Source organism: Lissotriton helveticus, chromosome 4_1 (genome assembly GCF_964261635.1).
Source record: "Lissotriton helveticus chromosome 4_1, aLisHel1.1, whole genome shotgun sequence".
Lineage (NCBI taxonomy): Eukaryota > Metazoa > Chordata > Amphibia > Caudata > Salamandridae > Lissotriton > Lissotriton helveticus.
In genome coordinates, this window is record NC_136063.1 from 1,238,463,019 (window position 1) to 1,238,485,027 (window position 22,009).

Here is a 22,009-nt window from a genome sequence, read left to right on the forward strand (position 1 = left end):
AGTGGGCTAAAGAACAATGATGGATCAAATACAGATCTTTTGACTGGGTGTGAGTGTTTGATTGGTTTAGATGCTCCGTCCATCACCACCCATTTTTGTACCGCTTTGGCCGCCATAAGTGTGGCAGGGTATGCTCAGACGTGAGCCCCTTGCTCACTTTGCCACTGGATTCAAACAAGTCGGTATGAAGGCGGCTGGAATGCCAGAAACCAGTCCTCGGAAGCTTGTTTCCGGTCCAGGGAAGGCATGGCTGCGCAGTTCGGGCTGGACTGTTCCCATGAGGCACACGGTCAGACTGATTTGCATATAGCCATGTCTGAACTGGGGTGGCAGAGTGGGCTAAAGAACGGTGATGGATCAAACCCAGATCTTTTGACTGGGTGTGAGTGTTTGATTGGTTAAGATGGTCCGTCCATCACCACCCCCTTTTGTACCGCTTTGGCCACCATAAGTGTGGCAGGGTATGCTCAGACGTGAGTCCCTTGCTCACTTTGCCACTGGATTCAAGCAAGCCGGGCTTAAGACGGCTGGAATGCCAGAAACCGGTCCTCGGAAGCTTTTTTCCGGTCCAGGGAAGTTATGGCTTGGCAGTTCGGGCTGGACTGTTCCCATTAGGCACAGGATCAGACTGATTTGCATATAGCCATGTCTGAACTGGGGTGGCAGAGTGGGCTAAAGAACGGTGATGGATCAAATACAGATCTTTTGACTGGGTGTGAGTGTTTGATTGGTTTAGATGCTCTGTCCATCACCACCCCCTTTTGTACCGCTTTGGCCGCCATAAGTGTGGCAGGGTATGCTCAGACATGAGCCCCTTGCTCACTTTGCCACTGGATTCAAACAAGTCGGTATGAAGGCGGCTGGAATGCCAGAAACCAGTCCTCAGAATCTTGTTTCCGGTCCAGGGAAGGCATCGCTTGGCAGTTCGGGCTGGACTGTTCCCATGAGGCACAGGGTCAGACTGATTTGCATATAGCCATGTCTGAACTGGGGTGGTAGAGTGGGCTAAAGAACGGTGATGGATCAAACACAGATCTTTATACTGGGTGTGAGTGTTTGATTGGTTCAGATGCTCCGTCCATCACCACCCCCTTTTGTACCGCTTTGGCCACCATAAGTGTGGCAGGGTATGCTCAGACGTGAGTCCCTTGCTCACTTTGCCACTGGATTCAAACAAGCCGGGCTGAAGATGGCTGGAATGCCAGAAACCGGTCCTTGGAAGCTTGTTTCCGGTCCAGGGAAGGCATGGCTTGGCAGTTCGGGCTGGACTGTTCCCATGAGGCACAGGGTCAGACTGATTTGCATATAGCCATGTCTGAACTGGGGTGGCAGAGTGGGCTAAAGAACGGTGATGGATGAAACCCAGATCTTTTGACTGGGTGTGAGTGTTTGATTGGTTCAGATGCTCCGTCCATCACCACCCCCTTTTGTACCGCTTTGGCCTCCATTAGTGTGGCAGGGTATGCTCAGACGTGAGTCCCTTGCTCACTTTGCCACTGGATTCAAGCAAGCCGGGCTGAAGACGGCTGGAATGCCAGAAACCGGTCCTCGGAATCTTGTTTCCGGTCCAGGGAAGGCATGGCTTGGCAGTTTGGGCTGGACTGTTCCCATGAGGCACAGGGTCAGACTGATTTGCATATAGCCATGTCTGAACTGAAGTGGCAGAGTGGGCTAAAGAACGGTGATGGATTAAACCAAGATCTTTAGACTGGGTGTGAGTGTTTGATTGGTTCAGATGCTCCGTCCATCACCACCCCCTTTTGTACTGCTTTGGCCGCCATAAGTGTGGCAGGGTATGCTCAGACGTGAGTCCCTTGCTCACTTTGCCACTGGATTCAAGCAAGCTGGGCTGAAGACGGCTGGAATGCCAGAAACCGGTCCTCGGAAGCTTGTTTCCGGTCCAGGGAAGGCATCGCTTGGCAGTTCGGGCTGGACTGTTCCCATGAGGCACAGTGTCAGACTGATTTGCATATAGCCATATCTGTACTGGGGTGTCAGAGTGGGCTAAAGAACGGTGATGGATCAAACCCAGATATTTTGACTGGGTGTGAGTGTTTGATTGGTTCAGATGCTCCGTCCATCACCACCCCATTTTGTACCGCTTTTGCCGCCATAAGTGTGGCAGGGTACGCTCAGACGTGAGTCCCTTGCTCACTTTGCCACTGGATTCAAGCAAGCCGGGCTGAAGACGGCTGGAATGCCAGAAACCGGTCCTCGGAAGCTTGTTTCCGGTCCAGGGAAGGCATGGCTTGGCAGTTCGGGCGGGACTGTTCCCATGAGGCACAGGGTCAGACTGATTTGCATATAGCCATGTCTGAACTGGGGTGGCAGAGTGGGCTAAAGAACGGTGATGGATCAAACCCAGATCTTTATACTGGGTGTGAGTGTTTGATTGGTTCAGATGCTCCGTCCATCACCATCCCCTTTTGTACCGCTTTGGCCACCATAAGTGTGGCACGGTATGCTCATACGTGAGTCCCTTGCTCACTTTGCCACTGGATTCAAGCAAGCCAGGCTGAAGACGGCTGGAATGCCAGAAACCGGTCCTCAGAAGCTTTTTTCTGGTCCAGGGAAGTTATGGCTTGGCAGTTCGGGCTGGACTGTTCCCATGAGGCACAGGGTCAGACTGAGATGCATATAGCCATGTCTGAACTGGGGTGGCAGAGTGGGCTAAAGAACGGTGATGGATCAAATACAGATCTTTTGACTGGGTGTGAGTCTTTGATTGGTTCAGATGCTCCGTCCATCACCACCCCCTTTTGTACCGCTTTGGCCGACATAAGTGTGGCAGGGTATGCTCAGACGTGAGTCCCTTGCTCACTTTACCACTGGATTCAAACAAGCCGGGATGAAGACGGCTGGAATGCCAGAAACCAGTCCTCGGAAGCTTGTTTCCGGTCCAGGGTAGGCATGGCTGCGCAGTTCGGGCTGGACTGTTCCCATGAGGCACAGGGTCAGACTGATTTGCATATAGCCATGTCTGAACTGGGGTGGCAGAGTGGGCTAAAGAACGGTGATGGATCAAATCCAGATCTTTTGACTGGGTGTGAGTGTTTGATTGGTTAAGATGCCCCGTCCATCACCACCCCCTTTTGTCCCGCTTTGGCACCATAAGTGTGGCAGGGTATGCTCAGACGTGAGTCCCTTCCTCACTTTGCCACTGGATTCAAGCAAGCCGGGCTGAAGACGGCTGGAATGCCAGAAACCAGTCCTCGGAATCTTGTTTCCGGTCCAGGGAAGGCATCGCTTGGCAGTTCGGGCTGGACTGTTCATATGAGGCACAGGGTAAGACTCATTTGCATATAGCCATTTCTGAACTGGGGTGGCAGAGTGGGCTAAAGAACGGTGATGGATCAAACCCAGATCTTCATACTGGGTGTGAGTGTTTGATTGGTTCAGATGCTCCGTCCATCACCACCCCCTTTTGTACCACTTTGGCCGCCATAAGTGTGGCAGGGTATGCTCAGACGTGAGTCCCTTGCTCACTTTGCCACTGGATTCAAACAAGCCGGGCTGAAGACGGCTGGAATGCCAGAAACCGGTCCTCGGAAGCTTGTTTCCGGTCCAGGGAAGGCATGGCTTGGCAGTTCGGGCTGGACTGTTCCCATGAGGCACAGGGTCAGACTGATTTGCATATAGCCATGTCTGAACTGGGGTGGCAGAGTGGGCTAAAGAACGGTGATGCATCAAACCCAGATCTTTTGATTGGGTGTGAGTGTTTGATTGGTTCAGATGCTCCGTCCATCACCACCCCCTTTTTTACCGCTTTGGCCTCCATAAATGTGGCAGGGTATGCTCAGACGTGAGTCCCTTGCTCACTTTGCCACTGGATTCAAGCAAGCCGGGCTGAAGACGGCTGGAATGCCAGAAACCGGTCCTCAGAAGCTTTTTTCCGGTCCAGGGAAGTTATGGCTTGGCAGTTCGGGCTGGACTGTTCCCATTAGGCACAGGATCAGACTGATTTGCATATAGCCATGTCTGAACTGGGGTGGCAGAGTGGGCTAAAGAACGGTGATGGATCAAATACAGATCTTTTGACTGGGTGTGAGTGTTTGATTGGTTTAGATGCTCCGTCCATCACCACCCATTTTTGTACCGCTTTGGCCGCCATAAGTGTGGCAGGGTATGCTCAGACGTGAGCCCCTTGCTCACTTTGCCACTGGATTCAAACAAGTCGGTATAAAGGCGGCTGGAATGCCAGAAACCAGTCCTCGGAAGCTTGTTTCCGGTCCAGGGAAGGCATGGCTGCGCAGTTCGGGCTGGACTGTTCCCATGAGGCACACGGTCAGACTGATTTGCATATAGCCATGTCTGAACTGGGGTGGCAGAGTGGGCTAAAGAACGGTGATGGATCAAACCCAGATCTTTTGACTGGGTGTGAGTGTTTGATTGGTTAAGATGCTCCGTCCATCACCACCCCCTTTTGTACCGCTTTGGCCACCATAAGTGTGGCAGGGTATGCTCAGACGTGAGTCCCTTGCTCACTTTGCCACTGGATTCAAGCAAGCCGGGCTTAAGACGGCTGGAATGCCAGAACCCGGTCCTCGGAAGCTTTTTTCCGGTCCAGGGAAGTTATGGCTTGGCAGTTCGGGCTGGACTGTTCCCATTAGGCACAGGATCAGACTGATTTGCATATAGCCATGTCTGAACTGGGGTGGCAGAGTGGGCTAAAGAACGGTGATGGATCAAATACAGATCTTTTGACTGGGTGTGAGTGTTTGATTGGTTTAGATGCTCTGTCCATCACCACCCCCTTTTGTACCGCTTTGGCCGCCATAAGTGTGGCAGGGTATGCTCAGACATGAGCCCCTTGCTCACTTTGCCACTGGATTCAAACAAGTCGGTATGAAGGCGGCTGGAATGCCAGAAACCAGTCCTCGGAAGCTTGTTTCCGGTCCAGGGAAGGCATGGCTGCGCAGTTCGAGCTGGACTGTTCCCATGAGGCACAGGGTCAGACTGATTTGCATATAGCCATGTCTGAACTGGGGTGGCAGAGTGGGCTAAAGAACGGTGATGGATCAAACCCAGATCTTTTGACTGGGTGTTAGTGTTTGATTGGTTAAGATGCTCCGTCCATCACCACCCCCTTTTGTACCGCTTTGGCCACCATAAGTGTGGCAGGGTATGCTCAGACGTGAGTCCCTTCCTCACTTTGCCACTGGATTCAAGCAAGCCGGGCTGAAGACGGATGGAATGCCAGAAACCAGTCCTCAGAATCTTGTTTCCGGTCCAGGGAAGGCATCGCTTGGCAGTTCGGGCTGGACTGTTCCCATGAGGCACAGGGTCAGACTGATTTGCATATAGCCATGTCTGAACTGGGGTGGTAGAGTGGGCTAAAGAACGGTGATGGATCAAACCCAGATCTTTATACTGGGTGTGAGTGTTTGATTGGTTCAGATGCTCCGTCCATCACCACCCCCTTTTGTACCGCTTTGGCCACCATAAGTGTGGCAGGGTATGCTCAGACGTGAGTCCCTTGCTCACTTTGCCACTGGATTCAAACAAGCCGGGCTGAAGATGGCTGGAATGCCAGAAACCTGTCCTTGGAAGCTTGTTTCCGGTCCAGGGAAGGCATGGCTTGGCAGTTCGGGCTGGACTGTTCCCATGAGGCACAGGGTCAGACTGATTTGCATATAGCCATGTCTGAACTGGGGTGGCAGAGTGGGCTAAAGAACGGTGATGGATGAAACCCAGATCTTTTGACTGGGTGTGAGTGTTTGATTGGTTCAGATGCTCCGTCCATCACCACCCCCTTTTGTACCGCTTTGGCCTCCATTAGTGTGGCAGGGTATGCTCAGACGTGAGTCCCTTGCTCACTTTGCCACTGGATTCAAGCAAGCCGGGCTGAAGACGGCTGGAATGCCAGAAACCGGTCCTCGGAATCTTGTTTCCGGTCCAGGGAAGGCATGGCTTGGCAGTTTGGGCTGGACTGTTCCCATGAGGCACAGGGTCAGACTGATTTGCATATAGCCATGTCTGAACTGAAGTGGCAGAGTGGGCTAAAGAACGGTGATGGATTAAACCAAGATCTTTAGACTGGGTGTGAGTGTTTGATTGGTTCAGATGCTCCGTCCATCACCACCCCCTTTTGTACTGCTTTGGCCGCCATAAGTGTGGCAGGGTATGCTCAGACGTGAGTCCCTTGCTCACTTTGCCACTGGATTCAAGCAAGCTGGGCTGAAGACGGCTGGAATGCCAGAAACCGGTCCTCGGAAGCTTGTTTCCGGTCCAGGGAAGGCATCGCTTGGCAGTTCGGGCTGGACTGTTCCCATGAGGCACAGTGTCAGACTGATTTGCATATAGCCATATCTGAACTGGGGTGTCAGAGTGGGCTAAAGAACGGTGATGGATCAAACCCAGATATTTTGACTGGGTGTGAGTGTTTGATTGGTTCAGATGCTCCGTCCATCACCACCCCATTTTGTACCGCTTTTGCCGCCATAAGTGTGGCAGGGTACGCTCAGACGTGAGTCCCTTGCTCACTTTGCCACTGGATTCAAGCAAGCCGGGCTGAAGACGGCTGGAATGCCAGAAACCGGTCCTCGGAAGCTTGTTTCCGGTCCAGGGAAGGCATCGCTTGGCAGTTCGGGCTGGACTGTTCCCATGAGGCACAGTGTCAGACTGATTTGCATATAGCCATATCTGAACTGGGGTGTCAGAGTGGGCTAAAGAACGGTGATGGATCAAACCCAGATATTTTGACTGGGTGTGAGTGTTTGATTGGTTCAGATGCTCCGTCCATCACCACCCCATTTTGTACCGCTTTTGCCGCCATAAGTGTGGCAGGGTACGCTCAGACGTGAGTCCCTTGCTCACTTTGCCACTGGATTCAAGCAAGCCGGGCTGAAGACGGCTGGAATGCCAGAAACCGGTCCTCGGAAGCTTGTTTCCGGTCCAGGGAAGGCATGGCTTGGCAGTTCGGGCGGGACTGTTCCCATGAGGCACAGGGTCAGACTGATTTGCATATAGCCATGTCTGAACTGGGGTGGCAGAGTGGGCTAAAGAACGGTGATGGATCAAACCCAGATCTTTTGACTGGGTGTGAGTGTTTGATTGGTTAAGATGCTCCGTCCATCACCACCCCCTTTTGTACCGCTTTGGCCACCATAAGTGTGGCAGGGTATGCTCAGACGTGAGTCCCTTGCTCACTTTGCCACTGGATTCAAGCAAGCCGGGCTTAAGACGGCTGGAATGCCAGAAACCGGTCCTCGGAAGCTTTTTTCCGGTCCAGGGAAGTTATGGCTTGGCAGTTCGGGCTGGACTGTTCCCATTAGGCACAGGATCAGACTGATTTGCATATAGCCATGTCTGAACTGGGGTGGCAGAGTGGGCTAAAGAACGGTGATGGATCAAATGCAGATCTTTTGACTGGGTGTGAGTGTTTGATTGGTTTAGATGCTCTGTCCATCACCACCCCCTTTTGTACCGCTTTGGCCGCCATAAGTGTGGCAGGGTATGCTCAGACATGAGCCCCTTGCTCACTTTGCAACTGGATTCAAACAAGTCGGTATGAAGGCGGCTGGAATGCCAGAAACCAGTCCTCGGAAGCTTGTTTCCGGTCCAGGGAAGGCATGGCTGCGCAGTTCGGGCTGGACTGTTCCCATGAGGCACAGGGTCAGACTGATTTGCATATAGCCATGTCTGAACTGGGGTGGCAGAGTGGGCTAAAGAACGGTGATGGATCAAACCCAGATCTTTTGACTGGGTGTTAGTGTTTGATTGGTTAAGATGCTCCGTCCATCACCACCCCCTTTTGTACCGCTTTGGCCACCATAAGTGTGGCAGGGTATGCTCAGACGTGAGTCCCTTCCTCACTTTGCCACTGGATTCAAGCAAGCCGGGCTGAAGACGGATGGAATGCCAGAAACCAGTCCTCAGAATCTTGTTTCCGGTCCAGGGAAGGCATCGCTTGGCAGTTCGGGCTGGACTGTTCCCATGAGGCACAGGGTCAGACTGATTTGCATATAGCCATGTCTGAACTGGGGTGGTAGAGTGGGCTAAAGAACGGTGATGGATCAAACCCAGATCTTTATACTGGGTGTGAGTGTTTGATTGGTTCAGATGCTCCGTCCATCACCAACCCCTTTTGTACCGCTTTGGCCACCATAAGTGTGGCAGGGTATGCTCAGAGGTGAGTCCCTTGCTCACTTTGCCACTGGATTCAAACAAGCCGGGCTGAAGACAGCTGGAATGCCAGAAACCGGTCCTTGGAAGCTTGTTTCCGGTCCAGGGAAGGCATGGCTTGGCAGTTCGGGCTGGACTGTTCCCATGAGGCACAGGGTCAGACTGATTTGCATATAGCCATGTCTGAACTGGGATGGCAGAGTGGGCTAAAGAACGGTGATGGATGAAACCCAGATCTTTTGACTGGGTGTGAGTGTTTGATTGGTTCAGATGCTCCGTCCATCACCACCCCCTTTTGTACCGCTTTGGCCTCCATAAGTGTGGCAGGGTATGCTCAGACGTGAGTCCCTTGCTCACTTTGCCACTGGATTCAAGCAAGCCGGGCTGAAGACGGCTGGAATGCCAGAAACCGGTCCTCGGAATCTTGTTTCCGGTCCAGGGAAGGCATGGCTTGGCAGTTTGGGCTGGACTGTTCCCATGAGGCACAGGGTCAGACTGATTTGCATATAGCCATGTCTGAACTGAAGTGGCAGAGTGGGCTAAAGAACGGTGATGGATTAAACCAAGATCTTTAGACTGGATGTGAGTGTTTGATTGGTTCAGATGCTCCGTCCATCACCACCCCCTTTTGTACTGCTTTGGCCGCCATAAGTGTGGCAGGGTATGCTCAGACGTGAGTCCCTTGCTCACTTTGCCACTGGATTCAAGCAAGCTGGGCTGAAGACGGCTGGAATGCCAGAAACCGGTCCTCGGAAGCTTGTTTCCGGTTAAGGGAAGGCATGGCTTGGCAGTTCGGGCTGGACTGTTCCCATGAGGCACAGTGTCAGACTGATTTGCATATACCCATATCTGAACTGGGGTGTCAGAGTGGGCTAAAGAACGGTGATGGATCAAACCCAGATATTTTGACTGGGTGTGAGTGTTTGATTGAATCAGATGCTCCGTCCATCACCATCCCCTTTTGTACCGCTTTGGCCACCATAAGTGTGGCACGGTATGCTCATACGTGAGTCCCTTGCTCACTTTGCCACTGGATTCAAGCAAGCCAGGCTGAAGACGGCTGGAATGCCAGAAACCGGTCCTCAGAAGCTTTTTTCTGGTCCAGGGAAGTTATGGCTTGGCAGTTCGGGCTGGACTGTTCCCATGAGGCACAGGGTCAGACTGATTTGCATATAGCCATGTCTGAACTGGAGTGGCAGAGTGGGCTAAAGAACGGTGATGGATCAAATACAGATCTTTTGACTGGGTGTGAGTCTTTGATTGGTTCAGATGCTCCGTCCATCACCACCCCCTTTTGTACCGCTTTGGCCGACATAAGTGTGGCAGGGTATGCTCAGACGTGAGTCCCTTGCTCACTTTACCACTGGATTCAAACAAGCCGGGATGAAGACGGCTGGAATGCCAGAAACCAGTCCTCGGAAGCTTGTTTCCAGTCCAGGGTAGGCATGGCTGCGCAGTTCGGGCTGGACTGTTCCCATGAGGCACAGGGTCAGACTGATTTGCATATAGCCATGTCTGAACTGGGGTGGCAGAGTGGGCTAAAGAACGGTGATGGATCAAATCCAGATCTTTTGACTGGGTGTGAGTGTTTGATTGGTTAAGATGCTCCGTCCATCACCACCCCCTTTTGTCCCGCTTTGGTACCATAAGTGTGGCAGGGTATGCTCAGACGTGAGTCCCTTCCTCACTTTGCCACTGGATTCAAGCAAGCCGGGCTGAAGACGGCTGGAATGCCAGAAACCAGTCCTCGGAATCTTGTTTCCGGTCCAGGGAAGGCATCGCTTGGCAGTTCGGGCTGGACTGTTCATATGAGGCACAGGGTCAGACTGATTTGCATATAGCCATGTCTGAACTGGGGTGGCAGAGTGGGCTAAAGAACGGTGATGGATCAAACCCAGATCTTCATACTGGGTGTGAGTGTTTGATTGGTTCAGATGCTCCGTCCATCACCACCCCCTTTTGTACCACTTTGGCCGCCATAAGTGTGGCAGGGTATGCTCAGACGTGAGTCCCTTGCTCACTTTGCCACTGGATTCAAACAAGCCGGGCTGAAGACGGCTGGAATGCCAGAAACCGGTCCTCGGAAGCTTGTTTCCGGTCCAGGGAAGGCATGGCTTGGCAGTTCGGGCTGGACTGTTCCCATGAGGCACAGGGTCAGACTGATTTGCATATAGCCATGTCTGAACTGGGGTGGCAGAGTGGGCTAAAGAACGGTGATGGATCAAATACAGATCTTTTGACTGGGTGTGAGTCTTTGATTGGTTCAGATGCTCCGTCCATCACCACCCCCTTTTGTACCGCTTTGGCCGACATAAGTGTGGCACGGTATGCTCAGACGTGAGTCCCTTGCTCACTTTACCACTGGATTCAAACAAGCCGGGATGAAGACGGCTGGAATGCCAGAAACCAGTCCTCGGAAGCTTGTTTCCGGTCCAGGGTAGGCATGGCTGCGCAGTTCGGGCTGGACTGTTCCCATGAGGCACAGGGTCAGACTGATTTGCATATAGCCATGTCTGAACTGGGGTGGCAGAGTGGGCTAAAGAACGGTGATGGATCAAATCCAGATCTTTTGACTGGGTGTGAGTGTTTGATTGGTTAAGATGCTCCGTCCATCACCACCCCCTTTTGTCCCGCTTTGGCACCATAAGTGTGGCAGGGTATGCTCAGACGTGAGTCCCTTCCTCACTTTGCCACTGGATTCAAGCAAGCCGGGCTGAAGACGGCTGGAATGCCAGAAACCAGTCCTCGGAATCTTGTTTCCGGTCCAGGGAAGGCATCGCTTGGCAGTTCGGGCTGGACTGTTCATATGAGGCACAGGGTCAGACTGATTTGCATATAGCCATGTCTGAACTGGGGTGGCAGAGTGGGCTAAAGAACGGTGATGGATCAAACCCAGATCTTCATACTGGGTGTGAGTGTTTGATTGGTTCAGATGCTCCGTCCATCACCACCCCCTTTTGTACCACTTTGGCCGCCATAAGTGTGGCAGGGTATGCTCAGACGTGAGTCCCTTGCTCACTTTGCCACTGGATTCAAACAAGCCGGGCTGAAGACGGCTGGAATGCCAGAAACCGGTCCTCGGAAGCTAGTTTCCGGTCCAGGGAAGGCATGGCTTGGCAGTTCGGGCTGGACTGTTCCCATGAGGCACAGGGTCAGACTGATTTGCATATAGCCATGTCTGAACTGGGGTGGCAGAGTGGGCTAAAGAACGGTGATGCATCAAACCCAGATCTTTTGATTGGGTGTGAGTGTTTGATTGGTTCAGATGCTCCGTCCATCACCACCCCCTTTTTTACCGCTTTGGCCTCCATAAATGTGGCAGGGTATGCTCAGACGTGAGTCCCTTGCTCACTTTGCCACTGGATTCAAGCAAGCCGGGCTGAAGACGGCTGGAATGCCAGAAACCGGTCCTCAGAAGCTTTTTTCCGGTCCAGGGAAGTTATGGCTTGGCAGTTCGGGCTGGACTGTTCCCATTAGGCACAGGATCAGACTGATTTGCATATAGCCATGTCTGAACTGGGGTGGCAGAGTGGGCTAAAGAACAATGATGGATCAAATACAGATCTTTTGACTGGGTGTGAGTGTTTGATTGGTTTAGATGCTCCGTCCATCACCACCCATTTTTGTACCGCTTTGGCCGCCATAAGTGTGGCAGGGTATGCTCAGACGTGAGCCCCTTGCTCACTTTGCCACTGGATTCAAACAAGTCGGTATGAAGGCGGCTGGAATGCCAGAAACCAGTCCTCGGAAGCTTGTTTCCGGTCCAGGGAAGGCATGGCTGCGCAGTTCGGGCTGGACTGTTCCCATGAGGCACACGGTCAGACTGATTTGCATATAGCCATGTCTGAACTGGGGTGGCAGAGTGGGCTAAAGAACGGTGATGGATCAAACCCAGATCTTTTGACTGGGTGTGAGTGTTTGATTGGTTAAGATGCTCCGTCCATCACCACCCCCTTTTGTACCGCTTTGGCCACCATAAGTGTGGCAGGGTATGCTCAGACGTGAGTCCCTTGCTCACTTTGCCACTGGATTCAAGCAAGCCGGGCTTAAGACGGCTGGAATGCCAGAAACCGGTCCTCGGAAGCTTTTTTCCGGTCCAGGGAAGTTATGGCTTGGCAGTTCGGGCTGGACTGTTCCCATTAGGCACAGGATCAGACTGATTTGCATATAGCTATGTCTGAACTGGGGTGGCAGAGTGGGCTAAAGAACGGTGATGGATCAAATACAGATCTTTTGACTGGGTGTGAGTGTTTGATTGGTTTAGATGCTCTGTCCATCACCACCCCCTTTTGTACCGCTTTGGCCGCCATAAGTGTGGCAGGGTATGCTCAGACATGAGCCCCTTGCTCACTTTGCCACTGGATTCAAACAAGTCGGTATGAAGGCGGCTGGAATGCCAGAAACCAGTCCTCGGAAGCTTGTTTCCGGTCCAGGGAAGGCATGGCTGCGCAGTTCGGGCTCGACTGTTCCCATGAGGCACAGGGTCAGACTGATTTGCATATAGCCATGTCTGAACTGGGGTGGCAGAGTGGGCTAAAGAACGGTGATGGATCAAACCCAGATCTTTTGACTGGGTGTTAGCGTTTGATTGGTTAAGATGCTCCGTCCATCACCACCCCCTTTTGTACCGCTTTGGCCACCATAAGTGTGGCAGGGTATGCTCAGACGTGAGTCCCTTCCTCACTTTGCCACTGGATTCAAGCAAGCCGGGCTGAAGACGGATGGAATGCCAGAAACCAGTCCTCAGAATCTTGTTTCCGGTCCAGGGAAGGCATCGGTTGGCAGTTCGGGCTGGACTGTTCCCATGAGGCACAGGGTCAGACTGATTTGCATATAGCCATGTCTGAACTGGGGTGGTAGAGTGGGCTAAAGAACGGTGATGGATCAAACCCAGATCTTTATACTGGGTGTGAGTGTTTGATTGGTTCAGATGCTCCGTCCATCACCACCCCCTTTTGTACCGCTTTGGCCACCATAAGTGTGGCAGGGTATGCTCAGACGTGAGTCCCTTGCTCACTTTGCCACTGGATTCAAACAAGCCGGGCTGAAGACGGCTGGAATGCCAGAAACCGGTCCTTGGAAGCTTGTTTCCGGTCCAGGGAAGGCATGGCTTGGCAGTTCGGGCTGGACTGTTCCCATGAGGCACAGGGTCAGACTGATTTGCATATAGCCATGTCTGAACTGGGGTGGCAGAGTGGGCTAAAGAACGGTGATGGATGAAACCCAGATCTTTTGACTGGGTGTGAGTGTTTGATTGGTTCAGATGCTCCGTCCATCACCATCCCCTTTTGTACCGCTTTGGCCTCCATAAGTGTGGCAGGGTATGCTCAGACGTGAGTCCCTTGCTCACTTTGCCACTGGATTCAAGCAAGCCGGGCTGAAGACGGCTGGAATGCCAGAAACCGGTCCTCGGAATCTTGTTTCCGGTCCAGGGAAGGCATGGCTTGGCAGTTTGGGCTGGACTGTTCCCATGAGGCACAGGGTCAGACTGATTTGCATATAGCCATGTCTGAACTGAAGTGGCAGAGTGGGCTAAAGAACGGTGATGGATTAAACCAAGATCTTTAGACTGGGTGTGAGTGTTTGATTGGTTCAGATGCTCCGTCCATCATCACCCCCTTTTGTACTGCTTTGGCCGCCATAAGTGTGGCAGGGTATGCTCAGACGTGAGTCCCTTGCTCACTTTGCCACTGGATTCAAGCAAGCTGGGCTGAAGACGGCTGGAATGCCAGAAACCGGTCCTCGGAAGCTTGTTTCCGGTCCAGGGAAGGCATGGCTTGGCAGTTCGGGCTGGACTGTTCCCATGAGGCACAGTGTCAGACTGATTTGCATATACCCATATCTGAACTGGGGTGTCAGAGTGGGCTAAAGAACGGTGATGGATCAAACCCAGATATTTTGACTGGGTGTGAGTGTTTGATTGGTTCAGATGCTCCGTCCATCACCACCCCATTTTGTACCGCTTTTGCCGCCATAAGTGTGGCAGGGTACGCTCAGACGTGAGTCCCTTGCTCACTTTGCCACTGGATTCAAGCAAGCCGGGCTGAAGACGGCTGGAATGCCAGAAACCGGTCCTCGGAAGCTTGTTTCCGGTCCAGGGAAGGCATGGCTTGGCAGTTCGGGCGGGACTGTTCCCATGAGGCACAGGGTCAGACTGATTTGCATATAGCCATGTCTGAACTGGGGTGGCAGAGTGGGCTAAAGAACGGTGATGGATCAAACCCAGATCTTTATACTGGGTGTGAGTGTTTGATTGAATCAGATGCTCCGTCCATCACCATCCCCTTTTGTACCGCTTTGGCCACCATAAGTGTGGCACGGTATGCTCATACGTGAGTCCCTTGCTCACTTTGCCACTGGATTCAAGCAAGCCAGGCTGAAGACGGCTGGAATGCCAGAAACCGGTCCTCAGAAGCTTTTTTCTGGTCCAGGGAAGTTATGGCTTGGCAGTTCGGGCTGGACTGTTCCCATGAGGCACAGGGTCAGACTGATTTGCATATAGCCATGTCTGAACTGGGGTGGCAGAGTGGGCTAAAGAACGGTGATGGATCAAATACAGATCTTTTGACTGGGTGTGAGTCTTTGATTGGTTCAGATGCTCCGTCCATCACCACCCCCTTTTGTACCGCTTTGGCCGACATAAGTGTGGCACGGTATGCTCAGACGTGAGTCCCTTGCTCACTTTACCACTGGATTCAAACAAGCCGGGATGAAGACGGCTGGAATGCCAGAAACCAGTCCTCGGAAGCTTGTTTCCGGTCCAGGGTAGGCATGGCTGCGCAGTTCGGGCTGGACTGTTCCCATGAGGCACAGGGTCAGACTGATTTGCATATAGCCATGTCTGAACTGGGGTGGCAGAGTGGGCTAAAGAACGGTGATGGATCAAATCCAGATCTTTTGACTGGGTGTGAGTGTTTGATTGGTTAAGATGCTCCGTCCATCACCACCCCCTTTTGTCCCGCTTTGGCACCATAAGTGTGGCAGGGTATGCTCAGACGTGAGTCCCTTCCTCACTTTGCCACTGGATTCAAGCAAGCCGGGCTGAAGACGGCTGGAATGCCAGAAACCAGTCCTCGGAATCTTGTTTCCGGTCCAGGGAAGGCATCGCTTGGCAGTTCGGGCTGGACTGTTCATATGAGGCACAGGGTCAGACTGATTTGCATATAGCCATGTCTGAACTGGGGTGGCAGAGTGGGCTAAAGAACGGTGATGGATCAAACCCAGATCTTCATACTGGGTGTGAGTGTTTGATTGGTTCAGATGCTCCGTCCATCACCACCCCCTTTTGTACCACTTTGGCCGCCATAAGTGTGGCAGGGTATGCTCAGACGTGAGTCCCTTGCTCACTTTGCCACTGGATTCAAACAAGCCGGGCTGAAGACGGCTGGAATGCCAGAAACCGGTCCTCGGAAGCTAGTTTCCGGTCCAGGGAAGGCATGGCTTGGCAGTTCGGGCTGGACTGTTCCCATGAGGCACAGGGTCAGACTGATTTGCATATAGCCATGTCTGAACTGGGGTGGCAGAGTGGGCTAAAGAACGGTGATGCATCAAACCCAGATCTTTTGATTGGGTGTGAGTGTTTGATTGGTTCAGATGCTCCGTCCATCACCACCCCCTTTTTTACCGCTTTGGCCTCCATAAATGTGGCAGGGTATGCTCAGACGTGAGTCCCTTGCTCACTTTGCCACTGGATTCAAGCAAGCCGGGCTGAAGACGGCTGGAATGCCAGAAACCGGTCCTCAGAAGCTTTTTTCCGGTCCAGGGAAGTTATGGCTTGGCAGTTCGGGCTGGACTGTTCCCATTAGGCACAGGATCAGACTGATTTGCATAAGACCATGTCTGAACTGGGGTGGCAGAGTGGGCTAAAGAACAATGATGGATCAAATACAGATCTTTTGACTGGGTGTGAGTGTTTGATTGGTTTAGATGCTCCGTCCATCACCACCCATTTTTGTACCGCTTTGGCCGCCATAAGTGTGGCAGGGTATGCTCAGACGTGAGCCCCTTGCTCACTTTGCCACTGGATTCAAACAAGTCGGTATGAAGGCGGCTGGAATGCCAGAAACCAGTCCTCGGAAGCTTGTTTCCGGTCCAGGGAAGGCATGGCTGCGCAGTTCGGGCTGGACTGTTCCCATGAGGCACACGGTCAGACTGATTTGCATATAGCCATGTCTGAACTGGGGTGGCAGAGTGGGCTAAAGAACGGTGATGGATCAAACCCAGATCTTTTGACTGGGTGTGAGTGTTTGATTGGTTAAGATGCTCCGTCCATCACCACCCCCTTTTGTACCGCTTTGGCCACCATAAGTGTGGCAGGGTATGCTCAGACGTGAGTCCCTTGCTCACTTTGCCACTGGATTCAAGCAAGCCGGGCTGAAGACGGCTGGAATGCCAGAAACCGGTCCTCGGAATCTTGTTTCCGGTCCAGGGAAGGCATGGCTTGGCAGTTTGGGCTGGACTGTTCCCATGAGGCACAGGGTCAGACTGATTTGCATATAGCCATGTCTGAACTGAAGTGGCAGAGTGGGCTAAAGAACGGTGATGGATTAAACCAAGATCTTTAGACTGGGTGTGAGTGTTTGATTGGTTCAGATGCTCCGTCCATCATCACCCCCTTTTGTACTGCTTTGGCCGCCATAAGTGTGGCAGGGTATGCTCAGACGTGAGTCCCTTGCTCACTTTGCCACTGGATTCAAGCAAGCTGGGCTGAAGACGGCTGGAATGCCAGAAACCGGTCCTCGGAAGCTTGTTTCCGGTCCAGGGAAGGCATGGCTTGGCAGTTCGGGCTGGACTGTTCCCATGAGGCACAGTGTCAGACTGATTTGCATATACCCATATCTGAACTGGGGTGTCAGAGTGGGCTAAAGAACGGTGATGGATCAAACCCAGATATTTTGACTGGGTGTGAGTGTTTGATTGGTTCAGATGCTCCGTCCATCACCACCCCATTTTGTACCGCTTTTGCCGCCATAAGTGTGGCAGGGTACGCTCAGACGTGAGTCCCTTGCTCACTTTGCCACTGGATTCAAGCAAGCCGGGCTGAAGACGGCTGGAATGCCAGAAACCGGTCCTCGGAAGCTTGTTTCCGGTCCAGGGAAGGCATGGCTTGGCAGTTCGGGCGGGACTGTTCCCATGAGGCACAGGGTCAGACTGATTTGCATATAGCCATGTCTGAACTGGGGTGGCAGAGTGGGCTAAAGAACGGTGATGGATCAAACCCAGATCTTTATACTGGGTGTGAGTGTTTGATTGAATCAGATGCTCCGTCCATCACCATCCCCTTTTGTACCGCTTTGGCCACCATAAGTGTGGCACGGTATGCTCATACGTGAGTCCCTTGCTCACTTTGCCACTGGATTCAAGCAAGCCAGGCTGAAGACGGCTGGAATGCCAGAAACCGGTCCTCAGAAGCTTTTTTCTGGTCCAGGGAAGTTATGGCTTGGCAGTTCGGGCTGGACTGTTCCCATGAGGCACAGGGTCAGACTGATTTGCATATAGCCATGTCTGAACTGGGGTGGCAGAGTGGGCTAAAGAACGGTGATGGATCAAATACAGATCTTTTGACTGGGTGTGAGTCTTTGATTGGTTCAGATGCTCCGTCCATCACCACCCCCTTTTGTACCGCTTTGGCCGACATAAGTGTGGCACGGTATGCTCAGACGTGAGTCCCTTGCTCACTTTACCACTGGATTCAAACAAGCCGGGATGAAGACGGCTGGAATGCCAGAAACCAGTCCTCGGAAGCTTGTTTCCGGTCCAGGGTAGGCATGGCTGCGCAGTTCGGGCTGGACTGTTCCCATGAGGCACAGGGTCAGACTGATTTGCATATAGCCATGTCTGAACTGGGGTGGCAGAGTGGGCTAAAGAACGGTGATGGATCAAATCCAGATCTTTTGACTGGGTGTGAGTGTTTGATTGGTTAAGATGCTCCGTCCATCACCACCCCCTTTTGTCCCGCTTTGGCACCATAAGTGTGGCAGGGTATGCTCAGACGTGAGTCCCTTCCTCACTTTGCCACTGGATTCAAGCAAGCCGGGCTGAAGACGGCTGGAATGCCAGAAACCAGTCCTCGGAATCTTGTTTCCGGTCCAGGGAAGGCATCGCTTGGCAGTTCGGGCTGGACTGTTCATATGAGGCACAGGGTCAGACTGATTTGCATATAGCCATGTCTGAACTGGGGTGGCAGAGTGGGCTAAAGAACGGTGATGGATCAAACCCAGATCTTCATACTGGGTGTGAGTGTTTGATTGGTTCAGATGCTCCGTCCATCACCACCCCCTTTTGTACCACTTTGGCCGCCATAAGTGTGGCAGGGTATGCTCAGACGTGAGTCCCTTGCTCACTTTGCCACTGGATTCAAACAAGCCGGGCTGAAGACGGCTGGAATGCCAGAAACCGGTCCTCGGAAGCTAGTTTCCGGTCCAGGGAAGGCATGGCTTGGCAGTTCGGGCTGGACTGTTCCCATGAGGCACAGGGTCAGACTGATTTGCATATAGCCATGTCTGAACTGGGGTGGCAGAGTGGGCTAAAGAACGGTGATGCATCAAACCCAGATCTTTTGATTGGGTGTGAGTGTTTGATTGGTTCAGATGCTCCGTCCATCACCACCCCCTTTTTTACCGCTTTGGCCTCCATAAATGTGGCAGGGTATGCTCAGACGTGAGTCCCTTGCTCACTTTGCCACTGGATTCAAGCAAGCCGGGCTGAAGACGGCTGGAATGCCAGAAACCGGTCCTCAGAAGCTTTTTTCCGGTCCAGGGAAGTTATGGCTTGGCAGTTCGGGCTGGACTGTTCCCATTAGGCACAGGATCAGACTGATTTGCATATAGCCATGTCTGAACTGGGGTGGCAGAGTGGGCTAAAGAACAATGATGGATCAAATACAGATCTTTTGACTGGGTGTGAGTGTTTGATTGGTTTAGATGCTCCGTCCATCACCACCCATTTTTGTACCGCTTTGGCCGCCATAAGTGTGGCAGGGTATGCTCAGACGTGAGCCCCTTGCTCACTTTGCCACTGGATTCAAACAAGTCGGTATGAAGGCGGCTGGAATGCCAGAAACCAGTCCTCGGAAGCTTGTTTCCGGTCCAGGGAAGGCATGGCTGCGCAGTTCGGGCTGGACTGTTCCCATGAGGCACACGGTCAGACTGATTTGCATATAGCCATGTCTGAACTGGGGTGGCAGAGTGGGCTAAAGAACGGTGATGGATCAAACCCAGATCTTTTGACTGGGTGTGAGTGTTTGATTGGTTAAGATGCTCCGTCCATCACCACCCCCTTTTGTACCGCTTTGGCCACCATAAGTGTGGCAGGGTATGCTCAGACGTGAGTCCCTTGCTCACTTTGCCACTGGATTCAAGCAAGCCGGGCTGAAGACGGCTGGAATGCCAGAAACCGGTCCTCGGAATCTTGTTTCCGGTCCAGGGAAGGCATGGCTTGGCAGTTTGGGCTGGACTGTTCCCATGAGGCACAGGGTCAGACTGATTTGCATATAGCCATGTCTGAACTGAAGTGGCAGAGTGGGCTAAAGAACGGTGATGGATTAAACCAAGATCTTTAGACTGGGTGTGAGTGTTTGATTGGTTCAGATGCTCCGTCCATCATCACCCCCTTTTGTACTGCTTTGGCCGCCATAAGTGTGGCAGGGTATGCTCAGACGTGAGTCCCTTGCTCACTTTGCCACTGGATTCAAGCAAGCTGGGCTGAAGACGGCTGGAATGCCAGAAACCGGTCCTCGGAAGCTTGTTTCCGGTCCAGGGAAGGCATGGCTTGGCAGTTCGGGCTGGACTGTTCCCATGAGGCACAGTGTCAGACTGATTTGCATATACCCATATCTGAACTGGGGTGTCAGAGTGGGCTAAAGAACGGTGATGGATCAAACCCAGATATTTTGACTGGGTGTGAGTGTTTGATTGGTTCAGATGCTCCGTCCATCACCACCCCATTTTGTACCGCTTTTGCCGCCATAAGTGTGGCAGGGTACGCTCAGACGTGAGTCCCTTGCTCACTTTGCCACTGGATTCAAGCAAGCCGGGCTGAAGACGGCTGGAATGCCAGAAACCGGTCCTCGGAAGCTTGTTTCCGGTCCAGGGAAGGCATGGCTTGGCAGTTCGGGCGGGACTGTTCCCATGAGGCACAGGGTCAGACTGATTTGCATATAGCCATGTCTGAACTGGGGTGGCAGAGTGGGCTAAAGAACGGTGATGGATCAAACCCAGATCTTTATACTGGGTGTGAGTGTTTGATTGAATCAGATGCTCCGTCCATCACCATCCCCTTTTGTACCGCTTTGGCCACCATAAGTGTGGCACGGTATGCTCATACGTGAGTCCCTTGCTCACTTTGCCACTGGATTCAAGCAAGCCAGGCTGAAGACGGCTGGAATGCCAGAAACCGGTCCTCAGAAGCTTTTTTCTGGTCCAGGGAAGTTATGGCTTGGCAGTTCGGGCTGGACTGTTCCCATGAGGCACAGGGTCAGACTGATTTGTATATAGCCATGTCTGAACTGGGGTGGCAGAGTGGGCTAAAGAACGGTGATGGATCAAATACAGATCTTTTGACTGGGTGTGAGTCTTTGATTGGTTCAGATGCTCCGTCCATCACCACCCCCTTTTGTCCCGCTTTGGCACCATAAGTGTGGCAGGGTATGCTCAGACGTGAGTCCCTTCCTCACTTTGCCACTGGATTCAAGCAAGCCGGGCTGAAGACGGCTGGAATGCCAGAAACCAGTCCTCGGAATCTTGTTTCCGGTCCAGGGAAGGCATCGCTTGGCAGTTCGGGCTGGACTGTTCATATGAGGCACAGGGTCAGACTGATTTGCATATAGCCATGTCTGAACTGGGGTGGCAGAGTGGGCTAAAGAACGGTGATGGATCAAACCCAGATCTTCATACTGGGTGAGAGTGTTTGATTGGTTCAGATGCTCCGTCCATCACCACCCCCTTTTGTACCACTTTGGCCGCCATAAGTGTGGCAGGGTATGCTCAGACGTGAGTCCCTTGCTCACTTTGCCACTGGATTCAAACAAGCCGGGCTGAAGACGGCTGGAATGCCAGAAACCGGTCCTCGGAAGCTTGTTTCCGGTCCAGGGAAGGCATGGCTTGGCAGTTCGGGCTGGACTGTTCCCATGAGGCACAGGGTCAGACTGATTTGCATATAGCCATGTCTGAACTGGGGTGGCAGAGTGGGCTAAAGAACGGTGATGCATCAAACCCAGATCTTTTGATTGGGTGTGAGTGTTTGATTGGTTCAGATGCTCCGTCCATCACCACCCCATTTTTTACCGCTTTGGCCTCCATAAGTGTGGCAGGGTATACTCAGACGTGAGTCCCTTGCTCACTTTGCCACTGGATTCAAGCACTCCGGGCTGAAGACGGCTGGAATGCCAGAAACCGGTCCTCAGAAGCTTTTTTCCGGTCCAGGGAAGTTATGGCTTGGCAGTTCGGGCTGGACTGTTCCCATTAGGCACAGGATCAGACTGATTTGCATATAGCCATGTCTGAACTGGGGTGGCAGAGTGGGCTAAAGAACGGTGATGGATCAAATACAGATCTTTTGACTGGGTGTGAGTGTTTGATTGGTTTAGATGCTCCGTCCATCACCACCCATTTTTGTACCGCTTTGGCCGCCATAAGTGTGGCAGGGTATGCTCAGACGTGAGCCCCTTGCTCACTTTGCCACTGGATTCAAACAAGTCGGTATGAAGGCGGCTGGAATGCCAGAAACCAGTCCTCGGAAGCTTGTTTCCGGTCCAGGGAAGGCATGGCTGCGCAGTTCGGGCTGGACTGTTCCCATGAGGCACACGGTCAGACTGATTTGCATATAGCCATGTCTGCACTGGGGTGGCAGAGTGGGCTAAAGAACGGTGATGGATCAAACCCAGATC